This window comes from Poecilia reticulata, chromosome 15, assembly GCF_904066995.2.
Source record: "Poecilia reticulata chromosome 15, P_reticulata-male-v2, whole genome shotgun sequence".
In the NCBI taxonomy this organism is placed as follows: Eukaryota; Metazoa; Chordata; class Actinopteri; order Cyprinodontiformes; family Poeciliidae; genus Poecilia; species Poecilia reticulata.
This window is the reverse complement of record NC_088844.1, coordinates 28,334,701-28,347,369: the sequence shown is the minus strand read 5'-3', so window position 1 is coordinate 28,347,369 and position 12,669 is coordinate 28,334,701. Positions and strand designations below refer to the sequence as shown.

Sequence of the window (12,669 nt, the reverse complement as noted above, 5' to 3'; positions counted from 1 at the left end):
ACCTTTTCCATCATGAGGCCAAATATTTGCCTGCAAAAGGAGCTGCAGAAAAATCAGATGGTGCTTTTAGAGCGTTTTCCCACCTGATAGTCCGGCAGACTCGGTTTGATTCCAACATTTATTACATTTTCAAACCAACCAAACCCTTTGAAAAACCTGTTCCCCTCCTCGCCTGTGGGGGCGCTGCACCAAGAACCACTTAAGGAAACGACATGAAAACAACATGTGTAACTTCCTTCGTCACAAAATGAAAACATAAATGGAATGGCGTCAGATGTTGGCGTCAGATGTTAGCGCCATGTTAGCGATTTCTCTTCTGCCTTTAGCAAAAGACCACAAACCACTTATCCTGCTCGCGCTAGCTCAGCATGTTTGTTTGGTTAGTATTTTCCCAGAATGCCCTGCGCTGTAGTCCATTTCCTGCTTTTGGAGCCGTCTCCGGTCTGCTTGGCGTTCACATTCGAACCGCACCAGAATTCACCTCAACTGGACCGAGGCCGAGGTTTGAAGGTGGACCAGAGTTAGCTGTTTGGTCGATTACGTTTTCACAGCTCCCCAAAGGAAACAAACCTTTTAGACAAATGAACTGCATGGTCAGACGAGACAACGACTGTTTGGCTGCAATGACAAGAAGCTAGAACGATTCAAGGAGAGCAAATGAATCTAATCTTGAATCAACTGTAATGATCGGCAGTGCTGGCATCATGCTGACCAACGGTGCAGAAAGCCTTTCAGAAGCGTAGGCGATGTGAGTCGGCTGCTGGAGAGATGCTTCCTAAAATGCACAAAGTAAGAGTATTTATGTTTGTCTTACAGTTTTATTTTGTAGTTTCTGTCACTTTCTGGAGTATTTTGACTTGTTGGTTTTGTTTGGTGTTTTTATCCAAGGAACAAGCAATCTGTCCGTCGCTGGAGGTTTGTTCGTTTACATTCGCCTTCCAGTCGCTGGGCTGTTAACGATGCACTTTATGTATGAGAGACACATGAAATTCACACCTTTTTGGGCTTCTTGGTCTTCCATACATAAGGAGCAGGAACGTCGGGGCAAAGTGTTAATTTAGTGACTGAGTGAGAGATATAAACGCTCGAAGCCAAAAATTACGATTTGTTTACAGAAATATATGCGCTCACGTCGGTTTAACTGCACATTCAGATTGGTGACTTAAACACAGAAATGCTGTATTTTAGCTAATCTACATAAAAAAATGTGTTAAACTACCCACATCCCCCAGTAAAGCGACGATAATGATGCTAAAGATTTTGTTGGCATGAAATAATGAAACAGGATTCTTCAAAAATTTGACATATTTCTAAACAAGCATCAAAATGGCCTTAGGAATAACTACAATAAAACAATAACCAACTTCTCAAAAACTTATCACTAAATCTGGGTTCTGTCAGGAATCAAACAAATTTAGATAAAGAAGAGTCCTCCAGTTTTAATAGAAAATTATTCCAGAATATTGGCATCAAAAGGAAAGTATAAATATAATTTCAACCCAGTTTACAAAAAAATCCAACTTTTTTCTTTTCCGTCCCAAAGAAAAGCTATTTATACGCCCCAAAAACAAAATGTTCAAGCCCCTGGTGAGTGAGAACCGTAAGAGTAAAAAACACATGTATATTTTCCTCCCACTGTTTAATTCATTGTTTAATCTCATTGCTTTCAAATTGACAAAATCCCCCCAATAATCCATCTTGGAGAGAAATATGAAAAATTTCCCCTTGAGGTTCTGCGTCCTGCATCTTCCTGCGATGCTTTATAAGATGAATCTGTGCCATCGAGAGCTTTTGATTAACTTATAAAGCCAGAATGATTGAGGAGCCTTTCGCTCTTTGCACCATAAAACACTTGAGATCCAGAGCATCACAATTATCGCAGGCAATGATTCACCACTGAATGCAGAATTTAATCAAGCGGATGCAGATGAATGATGCTGTCCGGGTTGGGAACATGTTGCTCTTGGGGCAAGCGGGAGATAAATTTAGGAAACTGAATGGCATCCTGACAGCTTTCTTTATTACGATCAGCAGGAATCCAGGCTACCAATCCATTTTGGGCCAGTCGGTCTGAACGCATCAGTCCAGGTTTCCACGAACTGCGTTTCTATTGACCACATAATTACGCAACTTGACATTTAGAAAATAAATTTGCTTAATGGAAACACAAAAATTAAAAAAAACTTTTGTTTTGCCGCTAGGATTTTCTTGGCTGAAATGAAATTGGTTCATTTGACGAAACTGCGATGGAAAAACGTTTTTCACATCACTTGAGCCACATGATTGATATTATGCAAACATGTTCTTGATATATTTATACTCCTGCTGATTATCTGGTGATCTGCACAGAACTCTGACATCATTTCCTGTCAAAATGTGAGCAGTCTTCTTGCTAAAGTTTATCTAAATTGAAAGGATTTCTGACGCAGAAACCACATTTAGCGATGAACTTTCAACAAGTTTGAGGTTTTGGTTCGGTTACTGTCACATGATCGACAACCGGATGTTACTACTGGCGAAAACTAAGAAGACGACAACAGGAAGTAGTTGCAGGATGTTTTTAATAATTTATCCAGGTGTGATTGTAATTGTGTTTCTTATTTAATGGAATCAAAGCAATTATGAAAGTTTTTTTTTGACATTAGTGGAATATTTGCAAAGTTTTGCAAACATTTGTAATTGAAACGCAGCTGTAGAGATGCAGATTTCCATTAGCTGCGTTTCTATCCACCATATAATTTCACATTTGACATTTGAAATAATAATCTTAATGGAAACAGCATTTGTTTTTTGGCCTTATTGAAATTTGTGTATTTTGCAGAACTGCAGTGGAAACACTTTGTTGTGTCACACGAGTCACATGATCAGATGTCGCTACTGGCGAAAACTACAAAGAAGACGACAGGAAGTACTTGTGGACTTTTTTTTTAATGACATATTGCGTAAACAAATTTATCCACATGTGAATTTAATTATATTTCTTATTTAAAAGAAAGACAGCAAATGCAAAAGTTAGTTTTTCTTATATTACTGATGTTTTGTAATCCAGCTACTTTTGATGGAAAGCATCTAAATTTTCAAGTCAGCAGCAAATTATTAGACACATTTAAGTTCATTCTGACTTTCTAATATATGAATACATTAAATTTCTCTCAGTTTTACTTTTTGAAGGTGACATTCTTACTTATCGGTTGCAGTTGAGGATGTAATTACATGTAAAACTAACAAAACACGATGAGACGCGATATTGAGTTCACAAGAACAAGAAAGGCGAGATTTTAAAATCCCTTTCATGAGGAAATCTTTGATTTGAAAATGCCTGAACTGCATTTTTATTGATTTTTGCCTCAAATTATCTTTATCCTAATCGCTTCTGACCTCAGGATGGGCGGTCTGCAGTTCATTTCCCAGTTGCTGTTCATATCATGCATGTTTTTAATGACTTATCATTGGACAAAACTTATTCACGAGTGATTTTTATTGTGATTCTCGTTTAAAGAAAACACCGCAATTGCGAAATCGTGTTTTTTTGTGTGTCATCAGCGGAGTTCTGACAACGTTTTTCTCACATTTGTAATGGAAACGCAGCCCTTGTCTGTCTCATCTGGCCTTATTTTGCTGGCGTGTCGGACGGCGCCCAGCGAACACGGGCAGGTGTGTGCCGGGCCGAACAAAATGCCCCCTGAATTTTCATGCCGAGGTCGTCGTAAACAAAAACAGATGTGAAAGTAAAGAATCATGTTGCCTCTCTTAGGAAAATAGAAAAGGAGAGTAAATCTGTAAATTATTATCCAGACAAGAGAAATAAGTATCTCTCTTCACGTAAGTGAGTCAAACTCCCAGTTGGGAATGAAATCGATTATGTCCTACATGCTTCTGCCTTAAATGAGTCATGTTAACATACTGGGATGTTTTACAAGCCCCGCTGTGCTTTGACATCGCTGCTAGACGCATTACCTTCTCCGATCTGTGACACCACAACTGCTGTGAAATGGGCTTTTTGTTGTTTTTTTCCCCTCCTTTCGCTGAGTATGGTTTGGATTTTCATGCTTTTTGGGAGTCACATGCCATATGTGCGGCTGTGCTTTTAGAGTGAAGTGCATCAGAAAGCCAAGTCCGTCCTGCTGCTCTAATGGGACTCGAGCGAAGTCGCCGGGTTTGATAAGAGGGCTAAAGGAGACCTGATACGAGTCGAATCTGAATAGATTAGGAGGGAAAATGTCGGACAGAAATCCTCCCGGCGCTAGCAGGTCGGGTTTGCCCACTTTATAATGGCGTAGTGTTGTGAAAAACAAATGAACCGGCAATCCATAGATCACATTTCACACCCTGGGCCAATTAAGACTGCTTTAAATAACATCAAGAGCTGATGGATCTGTCCTCACCCTTAGCACCACAATAACCGTGGAAGCTTGAGCGCTCATTGACCTGCAGTTTAGCAGCATGGGGCCAACAGCAGCCAGCCCTGCAGTGAAAAATAATGGGCACATCTTTACACCTCCCAGCCCTTTACACCTGCAAACAAGTTCGTAAGTGGATGAAGTTGCGGTGTTAGCGAGAAACAAGCGTGTTCCAGTCCGAATCACCTGCGCGAACCAGCCGCCTCATCTTGTCTCTCTGTCAGCGTCGTTTGAGCGGAGGCAGCGCTGCAGAGTGATTGTGAACAGCTAACTGGCAGTGCCGGGTGTGAGAAAGTGTTGCCGGGATATTTCGCCACATGAAGGGAGGACCAATTGTGTGTACAGCACCGTCTCTGCAGGGATTAGTGGTGCCATTAAGTGGCGATGAGTTGCAGCGGGGGGGCCACATCCCCTGCTCCCTCATTAAATCGCTGGCAGCTGCCCTTTATCACAGCCGCTGCACTGTACCATCAGCACTCTCACCGCGGCACCGTGGCAGCCCGCGACCTTTGGCCTTCATAAAAACTCTTTTGGAGGCTTTAGGAAAGTTTAATTACCGGCTCTGAATTTCCTCGCTGCATGTTTGACATAAATGATCATTATTTTTATCCCTTTTTTTTTTGTTCGCAAAAGAAAAGTTTGGTGATAAAACACTTGGTTAGGCGTAATAATTATTCAGTCTGGGATGTTACCCAAATTTAATGTGCAAACAAAAAATACATTCTTTTATTTTTCTCTCTTTAAGTCTTTTAAACTATTGCATATTGATAACAGTTTTGCAAAAACTTTTGAGAAAGGAAAACATTTCCAAGTGAAGACAGAGTTATGTTTAGCTCCATTTACAGCAGAAATTATTACGATAAACGATGATATTATCAAGTAATGCAATAAGAACACATTTTTAAATATGTATAAACTTTAAATTCTAATTTTAACTCTGGAACTGGAAGACATTTGAAATATTCAAAATAAATAATTATTTTATTAAAACAATTGTTCTTCAAAAACAGGAAAACATCAAACTGAAGACTTTTATCATTCAGTTTTTGGTAAAAAGAGAAAAAACAATAAATAATTTTCAAGTTCATTTTAATTGATCCTGCAATTAATTGATTTATTGCTTATTCTACATCAATAACTTTGCTGCTGGAAGATGGGACTATAACTAATGACCATGTGGAATCCATTTGTTATTTATCAATTAAATTGTAAATATTTTCACTTTTTAGGCTAAAACCTCTAAAAAGCTGAAAGAGGTGCAGCGTTTGGAGCTTCGTCTCTTGAAATCAGAAACGTTCTTCCCTATAAGCTGATGACACAGCGGATGCAAGAGCAGATGGTCTTCTGAGCAGAAAAGCTCTTCTAGTAGAAACACCTGGACCTGCTACCTGTGCAGCTGCTCACAGGTGACAGGAAAAACTACAACAACTGGAATCGTCTCTTCCAAAGAAAGGACACAACGCAGAGCCAACCCTGACCGACGCTCCGACACAGATGGCGAAATTTAATCAACTAAAAGTTTTCATCTGGAAAAATTAGCTTAGAGGAAACAAAGTGCGCTAAACGTTTTCAAAATCAGCAAAAACAGGAAAGCGCAAGACAAAAAATTAGCTTAGCTATTAGCGCATTAGCTGAAGTGTGTCCACCATTGTTTGTATATGTTTTTATTAATCCTAGAGCATTTTGAGGGAGACCTCTTCTTCAAAATTCACTTTTCGATTTCAGTTTCAGCTGCTTCTAAAAACAAACCAGGCTCTTAAAAAACACCCAGAATGTTTTTTGGGCAATAACTTTATTTTTTATGGTGTCTGGAAAACGAGCCATTTCAAAAACCTCCCGATTGTTAAGTCACAATCGCCGGACACTGTGCCGTTACCTAGCAACCCCAACAGAGCCCAGTCTGTTACCTAGCAACCCCAACAGAGCCCAGTCCGTTACCTAGCAACCCCAACAAAGCCCAGTCCATTACCTAGCAACCCCAACAGAGCGCAGTCCGTTACCTAGCAACCCAAGCTGAGCTCCAGCATGATTGGTTGCGTTAAGCAATGGCTGCTGGATAATACAAGTGTTTTTGTTGATGACTTACCATCCAGAAAACACCTGCTGTGTTTCTGCTGGTTGTGCAGAAGGCTCCCCTTCCGCTTTTCAAAGATATACGGTTGTATATTTATGCTAATCTGTTTGCAGCCATTTTTAGTGCGAATGAAACATTGAGATTGGGGGCGTGGCCAGCAGCAGCTTATTTGGAATCTCATTTTATAAGAATTATTTTGTCCAAAAAAAAATGTGATAAACATGTTTAGTATTACCCATAGATCTATCCTAACCTTTTCAAGGAAGCATAATCAGTCATCTGAAGAAATATTGGTTTCCTTTTTCCAACAATGACCTCGCTAGCATCTTATCATTTCCCCCTAAAACAGACGAGAACGAATCCCAAAGCGACTCCTCAGACCCTCGCACCAGTTCAGACAGACGCCGGTCTGTTGCTTTAAATCGACAAACGGTGTAACGTTTGCTGTGTCACAGCTGATTGAGCCACATGTAAGAACAGAGACTCTGACCGTCTAACTAAACAAACTGAAACATGTTTGTTGTTCTGAGGACTTTGTCTGCAGAAACACTGCCGAGGCTGCTGTGGCCTGAGCCAGGCAGAGTCGGCCATGTGTGACCGCTGCTCATAAGGATCAGAAAATTCACTCTGTGCACCTGCACAACTGATTTCAACCTGCAACAAAATCCGCCGGTGCCACTGTGGGAAAGCTCAGCAGCAACTCCCCGTCTTCTTCTATCTACTGTTTTAGAAATATGCTTCAGAAACCTGATTAAGGCAACCTTGGGATAAAGCTGCGGGCTGATATGACTGCAAAAATGCAAACTAACCCTTCCCTTAATGAAGCATTTCTTTATGTGCAGAGATATGAAGCTCTGTTATTTGGAGAGGTACTCGGGATCAACACCTGGCTCTGCTGGGGTGGAAATATCTTCCAACAAATTGAGAAAATTCCACACCTAAACCCGGCCAGAAACCGCTGGGATTTACTGAGCTTACATGTAAAGTCAGCAAGAAACTTCTTCCAAAAGCACAAAACAATCTGGGTGGGCTTCATGCGACCTGACGCTCCGTCACAGAGGAGCTTCCTGACCGCTATTCGGCCAATCAGAGCTGCTCACTTTGGTCACTGCATCATTGTTACATAAAATATGGCACACCAGCAAGTTTACTGCAAAAATGAAGTGCAAAATATTGACGAATATTTCTACCCGCAGAGATTTTCAAGTAGAAACTTGGCCAGCAAGGCCCAGACAGCTGAGCGCTAGTGAGTGCTAGCTGCCTTGCTATCTGCAGCCAGAAACAAAAACCCTACCTTCCAACCAACACTGCCTTCTTTCTGCTCACTTTGTTTCCTCTGCAGTTTAAGTTTCTCCACACTGAGCTTCTGAGTCGATTGAAACGAAGCTCCTCTCCTCATTTTCCCACCTTTCATGCTCTTCAGATGTCGCCAATCTGTTTGTGCTTTGTTTGTCCGAACATCCGGGACACAGCGGCGTCATCTGCTATCAGAACCGATTAAACTCTAAAAGCACAAAAGTTTCTTTTAATAATCGCTGCGTCACTCCCCCAGATCAGCCGACATGTAGATAGTGTTTAATGTTTGTTATGGAGACCAAAAGATGCCACTTTTTGAATCATTTCTCCAACATTTCTGCCTCTCTGCATGGCGGCAAAATAACACTGGGTTCTCATCCAAACTAGTCGCTGGTGGTTTGGAGAAAAATGCCGCTGTCACGCCATATTTATCACCCAGGAAAACAAAAGTCAAACATTAGTAATTAGAACATGTGAGAAACTCAACCCAGAAAGAATAAAGTGTAAATTATGTGAAATTAGTAGGTATGAGAGGCAGTTTGGGAGGATTTGGGGGTATTGTGGTGGCTTTTGATTCAAATCTGCACAATAATCGCTTAAAACAATATGAATGTCTTTTTGTTCATTACTTCCAAGAGGACGTGTTGGTAATAAGCAGAGCTGGAGCGGGTTTTCTGCTGCGAACCTGTGTGAAGTTCCCTCGTTCTCTGGACACATTCACACATGTTCGATATCAGCACAGAAAGTCGCTTCATCTGCACCTCTCGTTATGTTGTAATGAAGCTATAAGTGCTGCTGACGGACACACCTAACATCCCTTTACGTCTCATTACTATCTGTGAGTCATGTTTTCCGAGAGTAATAAAACCTTGAGGGAAAAGTTTGAATTTACCAAATTCTCCAGGATGCCATTTATGAGGGAAAAACTGCAGATATCTCCCATGAATATGACATTTTCCTTTAAAATTTGTGCAACATGGATGATGACTGACGATGACTTGCTAATTATTGCTCATACAACTGTCCAATGGTTTCAGTGTGGGATGCTCTTTTTTAAATTCCTCATTGTGTTAGCGATCTGTTGCAAATTAACCTCAAGTTGTGAAATTTTCCATGATGTTTTTAGTGTTTGCACGGACTTTACACGTTGCAGCAGCTAATGACAAACACACACTTAACTCGAGGTTTTGGCTTGATTTTGGAGCTATCTGCCGTCAATTGCTGGGTTTACGGGATTTGCCAATCAATGACTTTTCCATTTGATTTAAACTTTGGTCGGCGCTCTCTCCTCTACCAACCAGTCTACGGCAAAAGCAAAAGCACTTTCCCATGTTACAGAGAGAAAAAAGGAGCTTTCTCCTTTGTTTCCCCCTGAGGCAGCGGGCCGAGCGCTCAGACGTACAATCACACGCACGCAGATCTGGGGAAATTGGAGTTTTACTTAAATGTGAGCGTTTACAGGTGGTAAATATCCTGCTGGATTTTTACAAATGTGCAGGCTTAAGCTCTGCATCCTCCAGCTGCACGGCAGGAACATGCGCAAAATGTGATCCTTTAGAGATTTAAAACATCACAAATGTGAAAAATAACATTGGGAAATATGGAGTCAAACAGGAATGGGATTCATTTCACATGTTAAACTGTGAGACGCATGTAAAACAAATGGGAGACGTTTTGATGGTTATTATGTGAAACCCAAGTGAATTCCCATGTGAAACCTGTAGAATCACATGAGAAATTTAACTTTGTGTCGTGTGGTTATGAACGAAACCACAACACAGAATCATGCTCCGATAAACAAACATTTAGTTTTACAACTGGAAATTATTTTCTGTAGTTACATGAGGGGAAAACTTTCCACATCTCAAATGTGAAACACATGTGGAAATGCAATTGTGTAGTAACATGTGAAACATGTTAGAAAACCCTGCACATGTGAAATTCCCTTCATCGAATGATGAAAGACCATTTATAACTTGTGTAGCTAATTAAATAATACTGTGCAGTAACATGTGAAATACTCACTAAATGTTCTCACATGCGTTTCATATGTGGAAATTATATTCTGTAGTGACATGTGAACACGTTTCACATGTAGAAAAATATACTGTTCAGTGTGATGTGAAAAACGAGGGAAAACCTGGATTATTTTCCCAGGTGTCAAATTACTGAAATTATATTTTACAGCAACATGTGAAACAACATTGTACATGTGACATTTTTCCCATGTATGTTTCATATGTGAAAAATAGATCTTAGTTTGTATTTATATTGCGTAGTAACGTGTGGAACACATTCTGGAAAACCGATCACGTTTCATGTGGAAATGATATATTACAGTTACATGTGAACACGCATTTCACATGACAGAAAATATACTGTGTGGTAAAATGTGAAAGGCATGGGAAAGCCTGAAATGTTAAATATGTGTATAATGTGTTTCACATGTTTAAATTACATTATGTGGGAAAAAATCCAACAAGTGTTTCACATGTGGAAAATAGCTCATGTGTGGTTATATGTGAAATGTGCAGAGAAAAACTTTCACGTTTTTCTTATTTAAATTTCACATTTCCTACGTTTAATCATGCAGAAATAATATTTTTCTGAATATTTACCATGTAGTAACTCAATACTTATGAAACAGGTAAATACTTTTACTTGTTGAAGTTAAATGTGAAACATAGGAGTGTTTTTTTCTGTTTTAATGAGAAGTGTTCACATGAGCATCCGACTGTAACTGCAACATTTGTTAGTAATAAACATTAAGTTCATTTGGAACAAACGTCCAGAAAACTGTGAAACAGCAGAAACACTGACTAAAACTCATGTTTACATTGATATATTTAACGCATATGGACTAATTATACTTGTTTTCTTTACGTTTTTACAGTGTAACGCTCTTTGAACTGCCGTATTTGTGCTGCTTCACAAATAAACTTGATTTAAAACAGGAACAGTAACTAACCAGCTGCAGCATTTTTTCATACTTTTATACAATCTATTACATCTCAGAACAGAAACAATTTTCCTGACATATCACAGGAAAACAGGAATCACCGAGGCGGATGGAGAATAAACAACATCATTTCAGATATTAGCTCCATAAAAACGAGTCTAATTTCAAGCTTATTAAGACGTTCTGTTTCCGACTTATTTTTTCAATTTACCTGCGATTTAAGTGCAGGTAAAATCTAATCGGCTTTGTAGCAAAACCCGATAGCATCTGCACATCCGCCTGTTTTTCTGGGGCGAGACTTTTCGTCATGCCTTTTGTAATTACATGGCGGGGGGGACGGGGACGACATCACGGGCTGCCGAATTACATCCATGTTGGCAGAAGTAATCGCTCATTCGCAGCGTTGCAGGTTTTCCTTCGGCGGCCTGGAAGTTTGCGGCTCTTTCATTGAGATGGTGAAGGTGATAGATGCCACTCAGGCCCTCCGATTTGCCACTGAGTGCTTTCCCCATTACCTGGAGAGCCGCTGCGGCTAAAAGAGAATAAGAGTCATAATGGAGATCGCTATCCGGGGCTGCATATCTGATCGGCGGGCTTTAAAGATCAAACAGCCAGCTAAACATTTGGCATTCCTCACAGACTTCCTTTTGATGGCCGCGCCGCCTCGCTTCAAAGGTGTTGTCTTCGTTCCGGCATGAAGATGTAAACATTATTACCGCTGATCCATTCGGTCTTATTCTGCCGACAGAAACGCTCACATCACTGACCGTTTGGGGCACAAAACTCGGCTGAAAACGTTGAAGAATCACAAGGTGGGGCAGGTAATCAGCCACATTTCTTTAATGTGCCGTTTTAATTTGTGTAAACATCATAAAAACTGTGAAATATCCTCAAATTTGCCTGATTGTGAAGCTGAAACGTACAGAATATTAACCCATGGCCAATCACTTCCCCGGGAAAATTATAGCGGATTATTGGTGAAAGGCAGAAAAACATGGCGCTTATTAAATCATTCTCCACCACCTCCTGCTTGGTGCATTTCATGGGTGGTCAACAGTAATCAGTTTACCGTCTGGCGCTTTCAGGGTGTTAAGACATCCACTTTTCATCCACACAAACAGCACGATTCTCTCAAGCACCAATTTGAATTAATCCCTCCTTCACCATAAAGTTCCACATTAAATCTCAGACCTATAATGTTTCTATTTTAATTTAGATTTTTGCTTTAAAATAAGGATTTCCTTATAATTATTGCAGCCCTCCCTTCCCCCCCGTCGACTTGCAGAAACAAATCTGCACACATCCACACGCGCGCTGTATAATTTATAAAGCCTAAGCTCTTTCAATACTCCAAAATGCCAGATAAACTTTTCTCATTTGCTCCTAATTTGGTCACGCAAGATAATGCCAACATCTGAAGGCTTTTTAAACTGCTTTTTAAAATGCATTCCTGAAAGGAGCTGGCACTGGCACCTCTGCACCTTGTCAGCTCCAATAATTATTTCCAATCCGGGGCTAGCCCTTAATGTGCTGATTAATCCGGCCCTCTCCTTGCTGCGAGATGCATTCAGCTCCATTAATTTTTCAAAAAGGCCCCGCTCTCCTTCGCTGGGAGCCCTGCAGATGTCAGGGCTGTGGCACAGAAAGCCATTAGAAGTTAACACCTCCCTCTCCCCAGAGACCGGCATCCGCTTTCCCCTCCCTAATTTTAATGCCAAGCAGGCGAATTAGAGACGTCGGCTGCCAACCCTGGCAGTCCGCGAACATCGCCATCTAATCACCCGCCTCTTTGCCAGGAAAGCAGAAAAACAGCCTCAATCAGAGCGGCTTCAGGAAAGCAACGCGAGGTGAAACACGGCGACGGCGCAAACCTTTCAACCACTCGATTACGATTTTAGGGTCACGACTCGATTCAGAAACAATTTCTCTACTCAGACGAT

At 40.7% G+C, this 12,669-nt stretch overlaps 1 long non-coding RNA gene across 8 annotated transcripts in view; it reads right to left on the bottom strand.

The window, feature by feature from the left end:
* Nucleotides 1-12,669, bottom strand: part of LOC103477130 (uncharacterized) — a 111,250-nt gene that overhangs the window by 6,906 nt on the left and 91,675 nt on the right. The window lies entirely within an intron of this gene.